Source organism: Mirounga angustirostris, unplaced genomic scaffold, assembly GCF_029215605.1.
Source record: "Mirounga angustirostris isolate CCGP_5_RB_7025 unplaced genomic scaffold, mMirAng1.0.hap1 SCAF_16, whole genome shotgun sequence".
Lineage (NCBI taxonomy): Eukaryota > Metazoa > Chordata > Mammalia > Carnivora > Phocidae > Mirounga > Mirounga angustirostris.
The window spans coordinates 58,738,310-58,758,315 of record NW_026991724.1 but is presented as its reverse complement, the minus strand read 5'-3'; the positions used below and the strand labels follow the sequence as shown (position 1 = coordinate 58,758,315).

The 20,006-nt window shown below is 47.1% G+C and overlaps 1 long non-coding RNA gene across 1 annotated transcript; it reads right to left on the bottom strand.

Annotated features, from left to right (window-relative positions):
- Positions 1–6,640: 6,640 nt before the first annotated feature.
- Positions 6,641–12,707, bottom strand: LOC123855125 (uncharacterized). Its single transcript, XR_010407982.1, has 4 exons — positions 12,262–12,707; positions 11,307–11,433; positions 10,154–10,275; positions 6,641–9,504 (listed from the first exon to the last, which is right to left on the bottom strand). It is a non-coding gene; the product is annotated as an uncharacterized LOC123855125 (long non-coding RNA).
- Between the last annotated feature and the right edge of the window lie 7,299 nt (positions 12,708–20,006).

Below are 20,006 nucleotides of genomic sequence, written 5' to 3'. Positions count from 1 at the left end.
ACTGAGCCACCCGGGCGCCGCGGGGACTGACATTTAAATTGAATAGTGAATATGCCTCGCTGGTGGGGCCTTTCTGTAGTATCCTTAAATGTTCCTCTAATTCGTTGATTCCCAAATTTAAGCCCCTGACAGGCAGTATCATCATCACCTGTGAACTTACTGAAAATCAAAGTTCTCTGACCCAACCTACACCTTCGGACGTGTAAGCCCCGGGGGCGGGGCTCCAGCTTCAGCTTGAGAACTGGAACTCTCTTGAATCACGACCAGGGCACCTGGGTGGCTCCCTCAGCGCTTGGTGGAGAGCCTGCTTCTCCCTCTCCCTCTGCTGCTCCACCTGCTTGTGCTCTTTCTCTCTCTCTGTCAAATAAATAAAATCTTAAAAAAGGAAAGTCATCACTGCCCCCCTTCCTCCCAAATTTAATGACTAAAATGGGAAAATAGTAGAACCTACGTCATGGGAAATGAGATGATAAATACTTAACACAGGGCCTAGTGCTAAATACATACAAGCTGTTATTGTTATTATTCATCATCACAAAGTTCTCACATGTTTATTCTACAAGGCAGGGGATGGGAGTGTCACTCCAGCAGCAGCTGGGAGATGACTTAGCTATCACTTAGGTCACCCAGGAGAGGGCTGATACCTGGTCATTTCCATTGTTTGCACAGAGTTCTTGGTTTTGTCTGTGCTCTGACATGATGATGGGATGGTTCCATCTTTGTCTCAGTCTGTCATGGTCACTGAGTGGCCTTGACTGAGGTTGGTGTTCTGTGAACTTGTTTATGTTGGACGGGAGAATCCCAGAGTTTAGAGCTGAGTGCCAGACCGGCTACTAACGCCATGACCTGGCCCTCAGGATCCCTCTGAGCTCCTCTTTCCCTTTCCATTACGACCCTTCCTGTGGAAAATTTCCACCTATAATACAGATGGAAATTAGTCCCACACAGAGAGTTCTAGGAAGAGGGAACATCACACTCAAAGCTCTGAGCACGTGAGGATCCTGTGCATTGGAGAAAGTGGAAGTGCAGGCTGCGGAGATCTGAGGTCAGGGCCTTGGTGACCGGCCCCCCTGAGAGGCTGGTCAGAGAGGCCTCCCAGAGGAGAGGAGTTCTGAGTTGGGACAAGCTGAGGGCACAGATATGCCAGAGGGGACATTGTTCTAGAGTGCCCCGCTGCTGGTGAAGCCTGCAGAGATCCCCTTAGTCAGAGGTGACTGGACTGTGGCAGAACCAGGGACCTGGGTCCAGTTTGGGCAGTTGGTGAGGGGCACCCAGAGGCAGATGCAGGCAGAGCACACTCAGGCACACCACGAACATACACAGTTTGGGAGCAGACCCTACATCACCATCATACCCAGATCTACCAAAAATGTATTGGCAGACGTGCACACCCAGAGACACACATACAGGACACAAAGTCCTGTGCAGATGCACACACAGATACCCACCAAGACATAGACATAAGAGTTGGGGGTACTGGTATATCAACTGAAGACTCGTGCACCCACAAGACAGACACAGATATAGAAGGACACCCAGATACAAGTCCCACACACCTGGGATCATGACCTGAGCTGAAGGCAGACGCTCAACGACTGAGCCACCCAGGTGCCCCTATAATATATGTGTTTTAAACTATTAATGTACCTATAGAATTTTATTAAACACATCTCTAAATATATAGGGATGTCAACGGTGCCCAGGTGGCTCAGTCGTTAAGCATCTGCCTTCAGCTCAGGTCATGGTCCCAGGGTCCTGGGTTCGAGCCCCACATCGGGCTCCCTGCTCCGCGGGAAGCCTGCTTCTCCCTCTCCCACTCCTCCTGCTTGTGTTCCCTCTCTCGCTGTGTCTCTCTCTGTCAAATAAATAAATAAAATCTTTAAAAAAATAAAACATTACAGAAATATTTGAACCAGGTCTTGAAAAGCACACCTTTATAATCATTAAAAAATAACACATGAACACATGTGAATCTTGTATTTATATCAGAAAAAAATAATTTCAAGGGAGAAAGCATCACCAAAAAGATAAAATATGTATGTAATTTGTAATACTGACTCAAATTACATAAAGAAACTGTTTCAGAATAACAAGGATAAAGATACCAGTTCATGATTATATCAAGCATTTTTATATTAGCCATCTCAGAAATTATTTTTTTTTTTGCCAAATAATAATATCCCTATGTATTCTTTTTAAGGTTTTATTTATTTGAGAGAGAGAGAAAACAAATGGGGAGGAGGGGCAGAGGGAGGTGTCCCCTGTAATATTTTAGATGTGTATCTTGTATCCATGCTATTGTTGGATATTTTTTATTTTTTATTTTTTTTAAGATTTTATTTATTTATTTGAGAGAGAGAGAACACATGAGAGGGGATAGGGTCAGAGGACGAAGCAGACTCCCTGCCGAGCAGGGAGCCCGATGCGGGACTCGATCCCGGGACTCCAGGATCATGACCTGAGCCGAAGGCAGTCGCTCAACCAACTGAGCCACCCAGGCGCCCTGTTGGATATTTTTAAAAAGATTTTATTTATTTGTTTGACACAGAAAGAAAGAGAGCGAGCGAGCCCAAGCAGGGGGAGCAACAGGCAGAGGGAGGAGGGAGAAGCAAGCACCCCGCTGAGCAGGGAGCCCAATGCAGGGCGCAATCCCAGGACCCTGGGATCATGACCCGAGCCGAAGGCAGTCACCCAACTGACTGAGCCACCTGGGCGCCCCCCAAAATCTCCACTCTCTTAAACCCTCCTACAAACCACTGAGCACAAGCCCAGAGCCTGGAAGACATCCTAACACCCTTTTATTGAGTGTTGCACATTTCCAAGAGTGCACTATCCCCCCTGCAGTGTACCAGTGCACCCCACTCTGTTCCACTACAGGTATTAGGTGCATTTCTGGTGCCAGAGGGCATTGGCACCAACTATCCATAAACCCGAACACTTCTCTGAATTCCAGGCTTGCACATCCAGCTAGATAGCAATACCTCCTCTTGGATGTCTGGGAGAAATCTCAAAATGAGCACAGAACCCAATTCCTCATCTCGCCCTACCCAGCTGCACCCTTCCCACCTTAGCCACAGTGGCTGGGCTGGAACTCCAGGGACAAGTGACAGGACCAAAGTCACGTGGCTGGGGATGGGCATGGTGCAGACAGGCTGGAATCCCAACGAATCGCAACTCCAAGCTCTTAGCCCTTAGGCCACTCTGCCCCCTCCACACCTGTCCTCACATGCCCGTTTCGATCCTTCTCTCATACTTCCAGGGTTCCCAGACACATTTGGTGTCAGAGCTGGGCTCTCTGACTGAACATGTAAGGGAAGGCTGCATGGTAAGAAATGGGAGATGAGGGAACAAACCTCAGTCCTTCATCCGTGGGACAGCATGTCACAACTGCTTTGGGACAGACACAGGCCCCGGCTTCTGAATGTGCTGCATTGTACCAAAGAGCTCCCAGGTGGGAAGGAAACATTCTCTGTAGAGAGTGTTTCATCAACCCTTATAGACCCAGGAGTTCAGCTATAGATAGAGCTACAGTCACTGGTCTACGCAGGGAGGATGGAGGAGGAAGGAGCCCTTGGAAGGCAACTCTCTTTCCCAAGTAATAGAAAACTATACATGGCGCCATTTAATAATCAGAAGTGCTGTGACTACTGACTCATTGAGAAGTACATGAATGAGGAAGTGTGGTAAAGCGCCAGAGAATGGTTCCGGCCCACAACGGTGAAGCAACACTATGCCTGTGGTCATTGACAAGGTTCTGAGGAGGGCTCAAAGTGAGAATGATTATATTTATATTAAAAATTGCACAATTTTTTTTATCATGAGGCAACAATGGTCACCTCATATAGTTCAGCATTTGTCCTCAAAGACAGTCCCAAAGGAAGGAGGTATTCCCGAATGCCCTGCCTGATGAGAGCACAAAGGAAGTAAGTCCACGGGGGTAAACGTGAAAGTATGTGCACCTGCACGTATTCAGCTCCATCCCTCAGGTAAATCCCAGTCACTGTTCTTTATAACAACACTTGACACATTCTCATAAGATTAAACAATGAGATTCCTTATCCTTGTTTGTTTTTTCTCCAGAGATTATCATGAATTTTACTGGAATGTGTGGTTTACTGTGTTAGCCCTAATCTGACCCCGGAAAACTACTGAGGTGGACTTGGAGAAGCCCCTCAAGAGATTTAAAAAAGTGAAAAACCCAGTCAGAGGAAAGAAATATTTAAGACTCACCTAGGAAGACTACACAGCTACATGATTACCATCATGCCTCAGAGAAAATAAAGAAAAATGCAGATCTGGATCAAGGAAAAGTGAGCAGACTGGATGTTTAAAATGACATGAAGAAAAGGCTTGTTTTTTTTAATCGAAGATTTCTCTCAGCACTCTTACTCAACATAGTACTGACATCCTAGCTGGAGCAATTAGGCAAGACAAAGAAATTAAAAGGTATCCAAATGAAAAAGAAAGAAGTAAAACTGTCATTATTTGCAGATGATATATTCTTATATTGAAAATCCAGGGACATCTGGGTGGCTCAGTCGGTTAAGCATCTGCCTTCAGCTCGGGTCATGATCCCAGGGTCCTGGGATCAAGTCCCACATCGGGCTCCTTGCTCAGCAGGGAGCCTGTGTCTCCCTCTGCCTGCTGCTCCCCCTGCTTGTGCTCTCTACCTCTGACAAATAAATAAATAGTTTTTAAAAAAGGAAAAAAAAAAGAAAATCCAAAAGACTCAAATAAAAACTGTTGGATCTAATCAGTGAATTCAGTAGAGTTGCTGGATATGAAATCTATATACACAAATCATTTGCATTTCTTTTTTTTTTTTTAAATAGAGGTGGACCTTTTAAAGAGCCACTTCTTTTTTTTTTTTTAAGATTTTATTTATTCATGACAGACAGAGAGAGAGGCAGAGGGAGAAGCAGGCTCCCAAGGAGCAGGGAGCCTGATGCGGGACTCAATCCCAGGACTCTGGGATCATGACCCGAGCTGAAGGCAGACGCTTAACCATCTGAGCCACCCAGGTGCCCTCATTTGCATTTCTATACACTAACAATGAAACATCTGGGGGGGAAAAACCTATCTCGTTTAAAATAGCATCAAAAACAACAAAATACCTAGGAATGAATTTAACCAAGGAAGTGAAAGATCTGTGCAATGAAAAATATAAGATTCTGTTAGAAGAAATGAGACACAAATGGAAGGATATCTTGTGTTCATAGATTAGAAAAAATAATACTGTTAAAATGTCCATGCCACGCAAAGCTATCTACAGATTCAACACAATCCCTATCAAAATTCCAATGGCACTTTTCACAGGAATAGAAGAAACAATCTTAAAATTTGTATGGAACCGCAAGATCCCTAATAGCCAAAGCAATCATGAGAAAGAACAGGTAGCATCACATTTCCTGATTTCGACTACATTACAAAGCTATAGTAACCCAAACAATATAGTATTGGCTAAAAATAGACAGACCAACGGAACAGAATAAAGAGACACAATTAAAACCCCACATATACAGTCAACTAGTATTTGATGAGAGCCAAGGATATCAAATGGGGAAAAGATAGTCTTTCCAACAAATGGTGTTGGAAAACTGGATAATCCCATGCAGAGAAATGAAATCGTATCCCTATCTTATACCACTCACAAAAATTAACTTGAAATGGATCAAAGACGTAAACATAGACCCGATGCTATAAAAGTCTTAGAAGAAAACAAGGGAAGCTCTAAGACAGCAGTTTTGGCGATGATTTTTTGGATATGATACCAAAGGCACAAACAAAAGAAAAAATCAACAAGTGGGACTATATCAAACTTAAAATCTTCTGCATTGCAAAAGAAACAATTTAAAAAAAATAAAAAGGCAACCTATGGAATAGGAGAGAATATTTGCAGACCATGTTACCAGATAAGGGGCTAATATCCAAAATTTTATAAAGAACTCATGTAAGTCAATAACAACAACAAAAAAACAATCTGATTAACCCATGGGCAGAGGAACTATACAAACATCTTTCCAAAGACATCCAAATGGCCAACAGGTACAGGAAAAGGTGCTCAGTATCACTAATCATCAGGGAAATGCAAATGAAAACCACAACGAGGTATCACCTCACACTTGTCAGAATGGCTAGTATCAAGAAGACGAGAGATAAATGTCAGCAAAGATGTGGAGAAAAGGGAACATTTGCGCACTGTTGGTAGGACTGTTAGCTGGTCCAGTCATTTTGGAGAACAGTATGGAGGTTCTTCAAAAAACTAAAAATAGGGGCTACCCTCTGGTGTCCCCTCCCTCCTTGGGAGCTTTGTACTATCACTTTGCTATCGCTCAATAAACCTTGCTTTGCTGCCCACCAATCAATCAATCAATCAATAAAAATAAATAAGGGGTACCTGGGTGGCTCAGTCAGTTAAGCATCTGCCTTTGGTTCAGGTCTGAGCTCTCTGCTCAGTGGGGAGCCTGCTTCTCCCACTCCCTCTGCCTTCCGCTCCCCCTGCTTGTACTCACTCTCTCTCTCTCAAATAAATAAGGAAATAACCTTAAAAAAATTAAAAAGCAAACCACCATATGGTCCAGTAATCCCACTTCTGGGTATATACATATCCAAACGAAATGAAAACAGGATCTCAGAGATATCTGCACTCTCATGTTTATTGTAGCATTGTACACAAGAGACAAGATATGGTAACAACTTAAGTGTCCATCAAAGGATAAAGAAGATGCGGCATATATACAACGGAATATTATTCAGTCATGAGAAAAAAGGAAATGCTGTCATTTACGACAATAAGGATGGCCCTTAAGGACATTATGCTAAGTGAGATAAGTCAAACACAGAAAGACAAATACTATATATTTTTATATGTGGAATCTTAAAAGAAAAACAAAGAACTGAACTCAAATAAGAGTGGAATGATGGTTACCAAAGGCTTGGGTGGGGGGATGTTGTTTAAGGGTACATACTTGCAACTAGTAGATAAATAAATTCTGAAGATCTAATACACAGTAAAGGGATTACAAGGAACAAAACTATATTACAAACATTAAACTTGGCAAGAGACTAGATCTTAACTGTTCCTACCACTAGGAACACAGGATACCACTAGGATATAGGTGTTAATGCTATAATGGCAATCATATTGCAATATAAATTCATCAAATCAATGTTGTACACCTTAAACTCACATGTTATATGTCAATTATATCTCAGTGAAGAATAAATAAGTGAATAAATAACTGAAGCCTTAAATGGTCTTAAATGATGCAGAAAATGTACCCATTCATATATATGTCCTTAGCTCCTTACATATGAAATAATTTTAGGTGACAATATTTTTAGTGTTCTAATTTCTTTTAAATGCTTCATAAATTATGACTTCACATTTATCACAAACACTAAATGACCCTTACTAGTTGAGTCTGTTTTTTAACAAAGAAGGATTTCGATAAATATTTGTTTAGATGCTGTCAAGTGTCCAGCTCTCCTGTCACAGAATGGCAGTGAGTGTGTATTAAGTCAGGTGAAGGGATGAGGCCCCTTCGCTCCACCTGCCACCCCAAACAAAAACAACTGAAAACAAATTGTTATGGGTTTGTCAGGGAAACCCGAAACCATGAATGCATTCCTTTTTCTGTTAACATCAACTTCTTTTCTTCCTCCTCCCTTATGCCTTTTCTTTTTAAAAATATTCCATGATTGCTTTTCAGCGCATATTAACACTGAGCTGTAGCTGAAGGTTTTGAAACTGCACAAGAACCACTAGTTTCCTCTCCTTTTTGAATTCTCATTTATAGAGTAAGGTCCAAGCTGAGTCAAATTCCAATAGGACCCTTTAGAAGACAGTAAGTGATGATCTGCTTCAGGAGATTTTTCGCTCAACGATGACACTTACAGGGTTTCTCTTTGGTATAATTTCTCAGATGCCGAGCAAGAGGTTTCCTCTGGCAAACATTTTCCTCAGGAGTTACATTCTCCCCAGTATGAGTTCTCTGGTGTTGACTGAGGTAAGTCCACTTGCAAAAGGCTTTCCCACATCTCTTACACTCACAGGGTTTCTCCCCAGTACGAACACTTAGGGGGTGCATGAGGGATGAACGAAGGCTGAAAGTGTGTTCACATTCACTGTATCCACAAGGTTTTCCCCACCGTGACTCCTCGTGTAGAGTTAGGGAAGAGCGGTCACAAAAGGCTCTCTGATCTTTATACTCAAAAGGATTTTACCCCAGTGAGGATGCTATTAATGCCAGAAATAAAAATGGTGAATGAAGGCCTTCCCACATCACTGCACTCAGGCCTTCTCTCCTGGGAAAACCCTATGTGATGAGTGAGAAAACAGCTGTCACCAAAGGTTTACCCACATACTTTGTACTTGAAGAGACTTTCTCTTGGGTGGGGGAAGTTATTTTGGACAAAAGCAGAGCTGTCCCAGACTTTCCCACATTCCTTGCATTCACAAGGCCTCTCCCAGTGTGAATCTGCTGGTGCTGCATGAGGTCTGACCTGCAGCTGAAGGCCTTCCCACACTTGGAAGTACTCCCCTGGCTTCACTCAATGTAAATCCTCCCCTGGCTTCGCTCAATGTAAATCCTGCCCTCTCAAGAAAGGTTTTCTCATATTCGCTGTGGTCACAGGCTTCCCTCAGCATGATCTGCTGATGTCGAACAACCACGCCAACATTTGTTAAACTTCCACTTGTAGAAATTCTGCCCATAGACCATGGAAGCTTTCTGTGGCCCATGTGAGTGGTTCATGGAAAGCACCCCCTTCCCCGAGAGACTCACTCTCATGAAAGTCCTGAATGCAGATTAGCTGTTCCCACACCAATGTGCTTAGAGCTCACCTTCCTGGGAAGACTCTCCTTGTGGGAAAGTGTCCCAGGGTCAGGTGCCTCTCCTGCATTTCCAATGGCCCTTGTTCGCCGGTTCACCACAACCAAGAGTCCCTTGAGATGCTCTGAGTCAACCAACCATGGAGTGAGGCTGCCTCCAACAAATGGAAGGCTTTACGGTCTCAGGTTGTGCTTTCCTGCCTAAAGGAAATCTGATACACATAAGGCCTCCCCACACTCAGGACCCCTGTGTGGTTTCTCCCCGCTTCGAGGAGCCTAGTGCTGGATAAGTCCAGAGCTGACCACAAAGTTCTTCCCACCCTCCCTGCAAGTAGAAGCCTTCTCCAACACATGGGATCTGCAGATCTTCGCAAATGAGGCCTGGCTCCCTTCCTTTCTTTAGAAACTTTCTCCACTCTGCGGCTTCTGCATCTGGTCAAGGTTTATACTACACCAGAAGTCTCTCCTACAGTGATTCACATGATGGTGTTTGGGTGCTGCTCAGATGGTGTTTCCTGTGGCTCAGCCAGGTGCAAAGATGTCTTTCAAGACTGGGTCACACATATCACAGGGATGAACCTTTCGGGTGGAAGGACCTGCCTTGGGAGTTCCCATCACAGAAACACCCTGCTTAGAAGGTGCAGCCTCATCCTTCACTCCATGCCATCAACCTGAAGGAAGATAAATGCGGGTTAAGTTCAAGTTTAATTGGTGGCAAGTGGCAGGCCGTACACATGCCGTCTGATACAACCAGGAATGAGTCCATGGGACTGCATGCAAAACATGGGAGCCAGAATCAGGATGAGGAAGGGAAGCTGTGCGTTGCAGGCCTCTAAAGGTCAGAGAATGAAGAAGACCTCACAGGGAGAGGGTACAAGGATGGAGTACGGTATGAGGAGGGGCAGGGTCTCCAAATCACTCCTCTGCCAATGGTCTCCCAGCAAGGCCTCATTCCTTGTGATAGGTGAGTACTGTGCAAAAGGGTCTGTCCAGGGCCAGGAAAATCTGGCTGGCACGGAATACTTCGTTTTCGAGGAAAACTGAAGGATGTGAGCACAACTCATGACATGTTAAATGAAAGCCAATGCTGCAGAGTACCAAGAAAAGAAACGACACGGAGGTGGGGAGCAGAGGGGAAGAACTAACAGGTAACTGAGATCAGAGTAGACATGACAGTGGGCAAAGCATCCAAATGGGGAAAGAAAAGGGGGATAAGGTCAGCCACGGGTACTAGCATCAGAACACTAGGAGATACAACACGAGTTGCTGGTATAACGTGAAGCCAGCCCTGAGACGACCATCCCCATGGATTCCACTCACCAGGCCCAGGCCTCCTCCAGATCTTCTTTGCTGTAGCTGGAGCTGTGTTTACCTTCTCAGGCACCCTGGGCTCCCCTCTGGCTCCATTTGGGTAACTACATGGGACCTGGAAACGGCGAGTCCTAAGGGGAAAGAAGAGCTGCTGAGTGGCTGGCAGCACCCCAGAGCAATGCTCTCCACAGAAAAGAAGATTAAATATTTAGAAAAGAATCTTAGAAAGGTGTTTGCAGGAACAGCTCACTGTTCTTCACAAGGAATGACCACGTCGGTGCCTGCAATTCCTGGAACACTCAGGCCCCAGGAAAAGTCAATTAGAAGAAGAGGTAAGAATGTGGGCAGAGACCAGGGGTTTGGACAGACACCCAGTCAAGGTGTGGCCAGGCCATCTGGGATCTGTTGGGCAGACCCCAGACTCCTGACCCCCAAATCCTTCATTTCAAAGCTCTGGGAGAGGAGAGGTTGGGGCTGCTGCAGAGGAGGAGCCAGTGCCCACTGTGCAGCCCTAGGACCCACAGCACCTCCTCCAGGAAGCCAAGGAAAGGGTCATGCCACGACGGTACTGTCAGACCGACGGCCGCCCTTTGGGAGAAAAGGGGAAGAACAAAACGCAGCCCAGGAAACTGGGACGCATACCTATCCTCTGGTATCCATGTCCTTGTAAGTCCTTCCAGCTGAATGTGGGCTGAACCTAAAACTTCTTTTTAAAATGCAGAATATGGCAAAAATGACAGGATGTCACTTCTGAGAATAAATTACGAAAATACCAGCTTCCACGCTGGATGCTGTCTCTTGCTCATGCTGGTGGAAACCAGCTGCCTTGTTGTGATCTGCTTATGGAGAAGACAACATGGCAAGAGCCTCAGGGAGGGCTCTGGCCAAAAGCCAGCAAGAAAACGACTAATTAGTCCAACAGGCTCCTGCTCAGGTGCATGGTCTTGAAAGGAGATTCACCTCCAGTTGAGCCTTCAGATGAGACAGCAAAGTTGGACAGCTTGACAGCAAGGTTACGAAAGACCTTGAGCCTAGACGTACCCAAGTAAGATATGCCTGATTCTTGACCCACAGAGACTGAGATAGTAAGTGTCTGTCTTCATCCCACGAAGCTTCGGGATAATTTGCCATGTAGCAACAGGTAACTAAAGCAGGGCCTTACCCAGTGAGGACACAAGCGCAAAGTTCTCCAGCATCACATCACGGTACAGGAGTCTCTGAGCTTCCTCAAGGAGCTCCCACTCCTCCCGGGAGAAGTACACGAACACATCCTCGAAGGTCACACAGCCCTGTCACGACGGGGGACAGTTGAGCCCACAGGCCACAGGGGTCTCCAGTCTATCCACTCACACAACCAGCCCTGGTCCCTCTCCTCCTCGCCTCCCCCCTCAGAGCAGATACCAGGCTTGGCACCACCAGTGCCTGCTCTCTCCTCATGTCTCTCTGATCACTGTGTGTGGCCCAGAGCCAGGCAGGTGGGCAGATAAACACTGTGTAAGCTGTGGGTCCTCCATGAAGGGCACCAGACTCTCTAGCTGGCCAGCCCTCCCGGTGCCTTCAGACCATGCCCCCCAGACACAAGCAAACTTGGGCTCAGCCTTCTTCCGTAAGCCCCCAGTCCTAGGGCCTTAAAGCTCGCAGGTCACATTCCTCCCGAGGCTCCCTACCTCCTCCCTCACTTCCAGTCTCCATTCTGTAGCCAGGGGAAGCCTGCTGAACGAAATCTGTGTCAAGCCACCTCCGCCCTCGGCTCCAAACTTTCGGAAGAGAGGCCCCGCGTCCGGGGCTGCCATTCCACTGCTCTCTGTCCCCTTGAGACGCAGTGGAGACCCTGTTCACTCCCAACTCAACCTCACCTCCGGGTGTTGTTGGCACATGCCTGTTCCCGTGACTCGGTCAGCCTCCCACTGGCCGCCCTGAACGGGAACACAGCCATGTAGCATCTGACCCGGGCTCAGGATGCTGGGCCAGAAGGGACCTCCCCCGGGACTCCGCGACCAAGAAAATGGGAGGCAACAGTCCCAGCACCACCACCCGCCGCAAGGGGGAACGGTGACCACGAGGCTGCTACGTGGCGGGGCGGGGGCGCTGGGGGGGCTGGGTGACCCTCCACCCACCTGCGCCGTATTCATCCGTGCTGCCGCCCCCGCCACGCCAGGGGTCCGGCGGGGCTGAGCAGGGCCCGAGAGGCGGGCGACCAGGGTGGGTCCCGAGGGCTCAGCTTGGGCGGCGTCGCCTGCGGCTGCGTGTCGCGCTCCGAGCCTCGCTTTAAGACGGTGTGAGATGCTCACCGGGCCCCGGCCGCCGCCGTCGGGGGCCTGGGCGGCGGAGCGCGGGGACCTCGGAAGAGGTGCAGTGCCGGCGGCGCCCGTCCCACCGCCGGGCACGGTCTCGGGAGATGGGGCCGACGCCGGGGCGTCACGGCTCGCCCGGGGCGCGGAGGCGGTCCCGCCACGTCAGTCCCCCGCCCGGCGCGGCCCGCAGGGGCCCGGCGCGCGCTCCAGGCCACGTGGGCGCGGCCCGACCAGCCGCCGCTCACCGAGGGATGCGCCCCCGCGCCGCGGCCGGAAGTCCCGCCCCGGCCGCAGGAAACGCCCCTCCCGGCGGTCCGCGGCCCGTCGCTCGGGGCGGAAGCGCACAGCGCCCGCTTCTGGGTAACGTAGTGGGAGCGCGCCCGCGCGCAGGCGCGAGCGCCAGGCCGTCTGCATGGCAACGACGAGGGTCCGCCGGATCGCGCGGGGAAGCAGGGCCCCGAGTTCCGCGAAAAGAAAAGCGCCCCAATTCCCGCGGGCGAGGCGTGAAGCCCCGCCCCCCGGAGCCCGGCGTCGCAGCACCGGGGGGCCTCGGCGGCCCGCGCCGACCCGCTGTGCGGGGCCCTGCGCAGGGGGCGCACGCTGCGGGAAGGGATCCCGCTGCTGGGGCTCCCAGGTCTGGGAACCGTGGCTGCACCGAGACTACAACGGGCGCTAGGTGCCTCTCACGTGGTTAGTTCTCATTCGGTAACTAGGAGTTGGCCCCAGCACGCCCTGCTGGGGTTGCCTCTTTGCAGGATCCGTGATTAGCGAAACGGTCTACAATGACTTCTTGACCAGAAAGTAGCCTCACAGGTATTGATTAAACATTTCACATGAAAGCACAGACTTGAACTATTTGGCTTATTTAGTTCTTTCTTTTTTTTAAGTTTTCGTTTATAGCTTTTTTTTTTTTTTAAGATTTTATTTATTTAACAGAGAGAGAGAGACAGTGAGAGAGGGAACACAACCGGGGGGAGCGGGAGAGGGAGAAGCGGGCTTCCCGCCGAGCAGGGAGCCCGACGCGGGGCTCGATCCCAGGACCCTGGGACCATGACCTGAGGCGAAGGCAGCCGCTTAACCGACTGAGCCACCCAGGCGCCCCGAGTAAATCTTTTTAAAAAATACAGTATCTTTGGGGGCACCTGGCTGACTCACTCCATAGAGTGTGTGACTCTTGATCTGGGGGTCCTGAGTTTGAGCCCCCGGTTGAGTGTAGAGATTAAATTTTTTTTTTTAAGATTTTATTTATTTGACAAAGAGAGACACAGCGAGAGAGGGAACACAAGCAGGGGGAGTGGGAGAGGGCGAAGCAGGCTCCCCGCCGAGCAGGGAGCCCGATGCGGGGCTCGATCCCAGGACCCTGGGACCATGACCTGAGCCAAAGGCAGAGGCCTAACGACTGAGCCACCCAGGCGCCCCTCCATACAAATTTTTAAAGGAAAGTATAACAAACAGAACTGAAGCAAAGATAAGAACAAAATAGGAAGATGCATTTGAACCCAAATATCCCAGCCATCACATGAAATGAATATGGAATAAATGGTTGAATTAGTAATCAGTTATTTTTGGTGGGTTGAAAGATATCCCACAATACTCTGATGTTACATAAATAAAAGTTTGAGAAATATACATCTTGTAATTATTTTTAAAGATTTTATTTATTTGAGAGGCAGAGCGAGTGGGGATGGGGGGTGGGAGTGGGGCAGAGGGAGGAGAGAATTTCAAGCAGATTCTGCACTGAGCTCAATCTCTCAACCCTGAGATCATGAAGCCAAAATCAAGAGTTGTACGCTTAACCAACTAAGTCACCCAGGCACCCCTATATCTAATAATTATGACACAAAAACACAGAAATGTGTATTTGTATTGGAAAAAAAAGATAAAAGGAAGAAAACAACTGGAAGACATACTTTAAAATTTGTATACGATTTTTTTCTAGATTTTATTTATTTTTGACAGAGAGAGAGTGTGTATAAGCAGGGGAAGCAGCAGGCAGAGTGAGAGGGAAAAGCAGGCTTCCCGCCGAGCAGGGAGCCCGATGCGGGGCTCGATCCCAGGACTCTGGGATCATGACCTGAGCTGAAGGCAGATGCTTAACCATCTGAGCCACCCAGGGGCCCTGTAAAATTTGTATACAATTTTTAAAAATTTTATTTGAGAGAGAGAGAGCATGGGGAGGGGGAGGGGGAGAGGGAAAAGGAGATGGACAAGCAGACTCCATGCTGAGCATGGAGCCAGACACAGGGCTCAATCCCAGGACCGTGAGCCGAAGTCAGATGCTTAACCGACTGAGCTACACAGGTGCCCCTAAAATTTGTATAAAATTCTTTTTTTTTTTTTTTTAAGATTTTTTATTTATTTGACAGAGAGAGACACAGCGAGAGAGGGAACACAAGCAGGGGGAGTGGGAGAGGGAGAAGCAGGCTTCCCGCGAAGCAGGGAGCCCGATGCGGGGCTCGATCCCAGGACCCTGGGATCATGACCTGAGCCGAAGGCAGACGCCCAACGACTGAACCACCTAGGCGCCCCCAAATAAAATCATTTTAAAAAACGCCCTCTTTAACTGCATAGAATGAAATAAAGAATGCAATTAGGATGGAGATTAGTAACAGAAAATATCTGAAAAAAAACTAAAGATATGCTTGAAAATTGAGTTCTGAAATACTAAATAACCCATGCCTAAAGAAAGCAAAGATAATCAATATTGAACTATGGTTTTTGAAAATAATGACATTCCCAATGCCAACTTGGCAGGCCTTTTTTAAATAGCATAATGGACAGTAATCAGACAAGTTAGGAGAAATAGACAGGGTCTGCCCTTGAGTATGGGCTTGGGTTCGTCATTGGACTTCTCTGCCCTTCAGTTTTCTTACTACATTGAAGGGGTCTTCCATGGTTCTTTAAAGTGCTCAACCTCTATTACTCAAAGCATACTTTTGTTTTAAAATTCTTTTTTTTTTAAGATTTTATTTATTTGCGCCCTTAACTAAACAAATCCTTACAAATCATGTTAGGAAAAAAATTTTAAATGGGCAAAGAATTTGATGAAATAACCAAAGACTGGGGCACCTGGGTGGCTCAGTCGTTAAGCGTCTGCCTTTGGCTCAGGTCATGATCCCGGGGTCCTGGGATCGAGCCCCGCGTCGGGCTCCCTGCTCAGCGGGAAGCCTGCTTCTCTCTCTCCCACTCCCCCTGCTTGTGTTCCCTCTCTCGCTGTGTCTCTCTGTCAAATAAATAAATAAAATCTTAAAAAAAAAAAAAAAAGAAACTCATTTGGAAATTAATGATTCTCAGTCCCCATCCCAGATGGTTTGATGCAGCAGGTCTGGGCAGAGACCTAGGGATGTGTATTCTGAATAATAAGCATTCCTGGTGATTTCTGGTACTTTGAGAAATGGCACAGTGGCTGAAGGGCTTTTGTATAGGAGAGGACTGTATTTTTACAGGTGATCCTGAGGGAGGTTTAAGGAGGCATATTTTGACTTATAGCAGAAGGAAAACTTGTTTCCAGTCACAGGTGTTGGTGACACAGATAGTGAGCTCCTCATCATGGGAGGCATGCAAGTCCTGACAGGTCACCATGGAGCCAGGACTGAACTAGCATTAAGAATCTGCGCTGGGGCGCCTGCGTGGCTCAGTCGTTAAGCGTCTGCCTTCGGCTCAGGTCATGATCTCGGGGTCCTGGGATCGAGCCCCGCGTCGGGCTCCCCGCTCGGAGGGAAGCCTGCTTCTCCCTCTCCCACTCCCCCTGCTTGTGTTCCCTCTCTCGACGTGTCTCTCTCTGTCAAATAAATAAAATCTTAAAAAAAAGAAAAAGAAAAATGTGGCAAGGACTCCTGAGTAGCTCAGTTGGTTAAGCGTCTGCCTTCGGCTCAGGTCATGGTCCCAGGGGTCCTGGGATCGAGCCCCGCATCGGGCTCCTTGTTTGGCAGGGAGCCTGCTTCTGCCTCTGCCTGCCGCTCCCCCTGCTTGTGCTCATTCTCTCTGACAAATAAATAAATCTCAAGGGGCGCCTGGGTGGCTCAGTGGGTTAGGCGTCTGCCTTCGGCTCAGGTCAGGATCCCAGGGTTCTGGGATCGAGCCCCGCATCGGGCTCCCTGCTCAGCGGGAAGCCTGCTTTTCCCTCACCCACTCCCCCTGCTTGTGTTCCCTCTCTCGCTGTGTCTCTCTCTGTCAAACAGATAAATAAAATCTTAAAACAAAAAGAAAAATAACCAAAGACCTATGAATGACCAATGAACATATGAAAAGATGCTCAGGATCATTAGTCATTCTGGCGATGCCACTTAAAGCTACAAAACAGTACCTATACACCTGCTAGAATCGCTAAAATTAAAAAGACTGATGATACAAAGCACTGATGAGGACGGGTAACAACTAGAACTCCCAGGCACTGCTGGCCAGAGTGCACACTGGTACAGCCACTTTAGAAAGCAATTTGGCAGTTTCCTCTACAGGTAAAGATACACATGCTACAGGACACAGCAATCTCCTCCTACGCGTTTACACAAGTTAAAATGTCGCCTTCCAAACACCTGTTGAAATACTCACGGCAGTTTTATGCACAATAGCCAAAAACTTGGAAATGCTGTCCATGAACTGATTAATGGATGAACAAACTGTAGCACATACAAAAAACTAAAATACTACTTGGCTTTATATAAAAGGAAGAGATGAGGAACATGACTGAATCTCAAAATCATTATGCAAATGAAAATATCTGAAAAAAAGAAAGACCACATATTAAATGATTCCATTCATTTGACATTCTAAAAAAATAAGTCAGTGGTTCCTAAGGCTGGGGTTTCGGAGAGGAATTTGCATGAAGGAAGATTTTGGGGTGATACAAATATTTCACATCTTGATGGTAATAGTGGTCACAAAACTGTATATGTATTTTTCAAAATTAATCAAGATATATATATATTTTTAAGATTTTTTATTTATTTATTTGACAGAGACACAGTGGGAGAGGGAACACAAGCAGGGGGAGTGGGAGAGGCAGAAGCAGGCTTCCTGCAGAGCAGAGAGCCTGATGTGGGGCTCGATCCCAGGACCGTGGGATCATGACCCGAGCCGAAGGCAGATGCTTAACAACTGAGCCACCCAGGCGCCCCAGTCAAGATATATTCTTAAAAGTGAAATTCCTGAATGGAAATTATGCTTCAATTACATTTTTTTGCTTCAAAACATTTTTTATTTTTTTTTAAAGATTTTATTTATTTATTTGACAGAGAGACACAGTGAGAGAGGGACCACAAGCAGGAGGAGTAGGAGAGGGAGAAGCAGTCTTCCCCGCGGAGCAGGGAGCCCGATGCGGGGCTCAATCCCAGGACCCTGGGATCATGACCTGAGCCGAAGGCAGATGCTTAACGACTGAGCCACCCAGGCGCCCCAAAACATTTTTTAGATAAATTAAAGTTTAAGATAATTTGATGCATTTCACATACTTCCTTAGACTTGTCCAAAAGAACAAAGAAGGAATGTAAAGAAAATATGCACAAGGCAATAAAAATTTTGAATCTGTTTTACACTGGGTGCAAATTTTGAAAGACTTAGAAAAGAGAGTATATGGCATATCAATCATTTTATAGGCTGAAAATATTAACATCACAAGGAAAAAGCTGTAGAGAGCCACAGTGGGTGAGCAGTGTATAACTCCTAGGGAAATGCACACTGGGGTTGCCATGATTTTGGAAGAGTAACACATAAAACTTCATTTGAAGTTCCTTTAATCAGTGAGGAGCAGTGGAGTTCTACAAATGGTGATAACAAAGTCAGAAAATACTGTTCATCTGAGTAGCTGAAGTCTCCAGATATTTTAGTTTACTTTATGAACATCTAGGATTTCACCTGTGTAGAGAAGAGCCGCTTGAAGAAAACGGATCAGAAAACATGATGATAAATAAAGGCAGGTATGTTCAAGCTGTAAATATAAAAATTGGAACCCTGAGAGAAGGCTAAAACGATGCTGAAAAATATGAACATACTTGGAAATGAAGGGTAGGCAGAGGTTTGTGGGGTGGTGGAGATGGGGGTCTCCAGCTTTCTCCAGAATTCCCCCACAGCCTGAATCAGCTCAGAAAATGTCGGGCTTATGAATACTTTTGGTTTCGGGCCATGTATGGCAAGTACCACAAAATGGAGCCCAAAGGGGAGCTCTCAGAGGAGCACGGAGTAGTATCTACAAGTGAGAGTGGGAAAATGAGAACTAGGGGCAGGTGGTGAATGGAAAGAAAATGTGAAAACAGAACTTCTTCAGATCTTTTACAGCAGAAAACTGAGATGATTCCTGGGGTCTGGGGAGTTTACTTGAGAACTGAACTTAGGACGCACAGGATAGCAGCTGACATCATGCGCAAGTCTGGCTCCATCTTGCTGGGGACCCTCCGATAAGACTTGTGGGAAAGTGGGTAATATAGAGCCTGGGATATCACCAGCGCTGGCTACAGAAACTGCCTTGCAAGACCTCAATCCCTTTGTGTCTGCACTGTGATCGCAGCTTCAGTGTAATGACCAGCTCGTGTTGGCAGATCACGGAGTCAAAACGCTCTGTGGTAACGGTGTCTGCAGAGGCCCTGCTGGCAGGGAAGTTAAGACCATATCCAGAAATAGTATCAATCCCAGTAAGGATGAATCATTTCCCCCTCCAGAAGGGAACGGATCTGATACAACCATCTGCCACCAAGTAGCAGTTTGGTCTCCTAGAGAATGTACTGCATCATGATCTTAGCGTTGGTCTTTGTAACTGGCGCATTAGACATTCAGTAAGTGAAGTGGCTATTTCAATTGGGGGAAGAGGGATGCCATGATGTAAGGCTCACCTAAAACCTCCATTTCTGCTACCATAGCTAATATTACCTATAGCTCTAGAGACAAAGACTGGGAAGGCCGAACGCTGAGCCTGACTAACTAACCTCAACTACTCTGCTCCCCTCCCTTCTCCTCTGCACTCGGTGCCTATAGGCACTAATGGGGGACACACATATCCATTCACTTTGCACTCCCTCCAGTCACTTCATGCTCCTGTTCCATACAAACTTATCAGTGATCTGCCAGTCTTGATTCTTCAGTGCTTCTGAACAACCGGACCAGCCATTTGCCACAAAAGTACACGTATATCCTTACATCAGGCCACCTCTCCTAATATAAACAGAGAGGGTTTCTCCACACCAGTGTCCTACAGGTGTACTCTACGCGAGATGTGATGTATCATCAGTTCATTTGCAACCTACCCCGCAAAGAGCAAGGTGCTCCACCTGTAATCAAGGCCTGGGTTTTTCCTATTCAACCAGCAAACCAAAAAGGACAAGAGTCTGATTCCACTTTTGATGTCTGATTGTTGCCCACTTTCAATCCCACCTCTCCCTTCTGCCCCACATTTGGACAACCTGATAAAAAACCCCACATGCTCCTTCCCTTTGTACAGGTGGGAGAGCTAAATGCCCACCCTCTCTTAGTACCAAGGCAGAAGGAGGTGATCCAAGGTGGGATTCTGCTTTCACGTCAGGATAGTGTCGCAAAGGCGCAGGGGAGGAGCTATCTTCCATCCACATCCAGAAGCAATG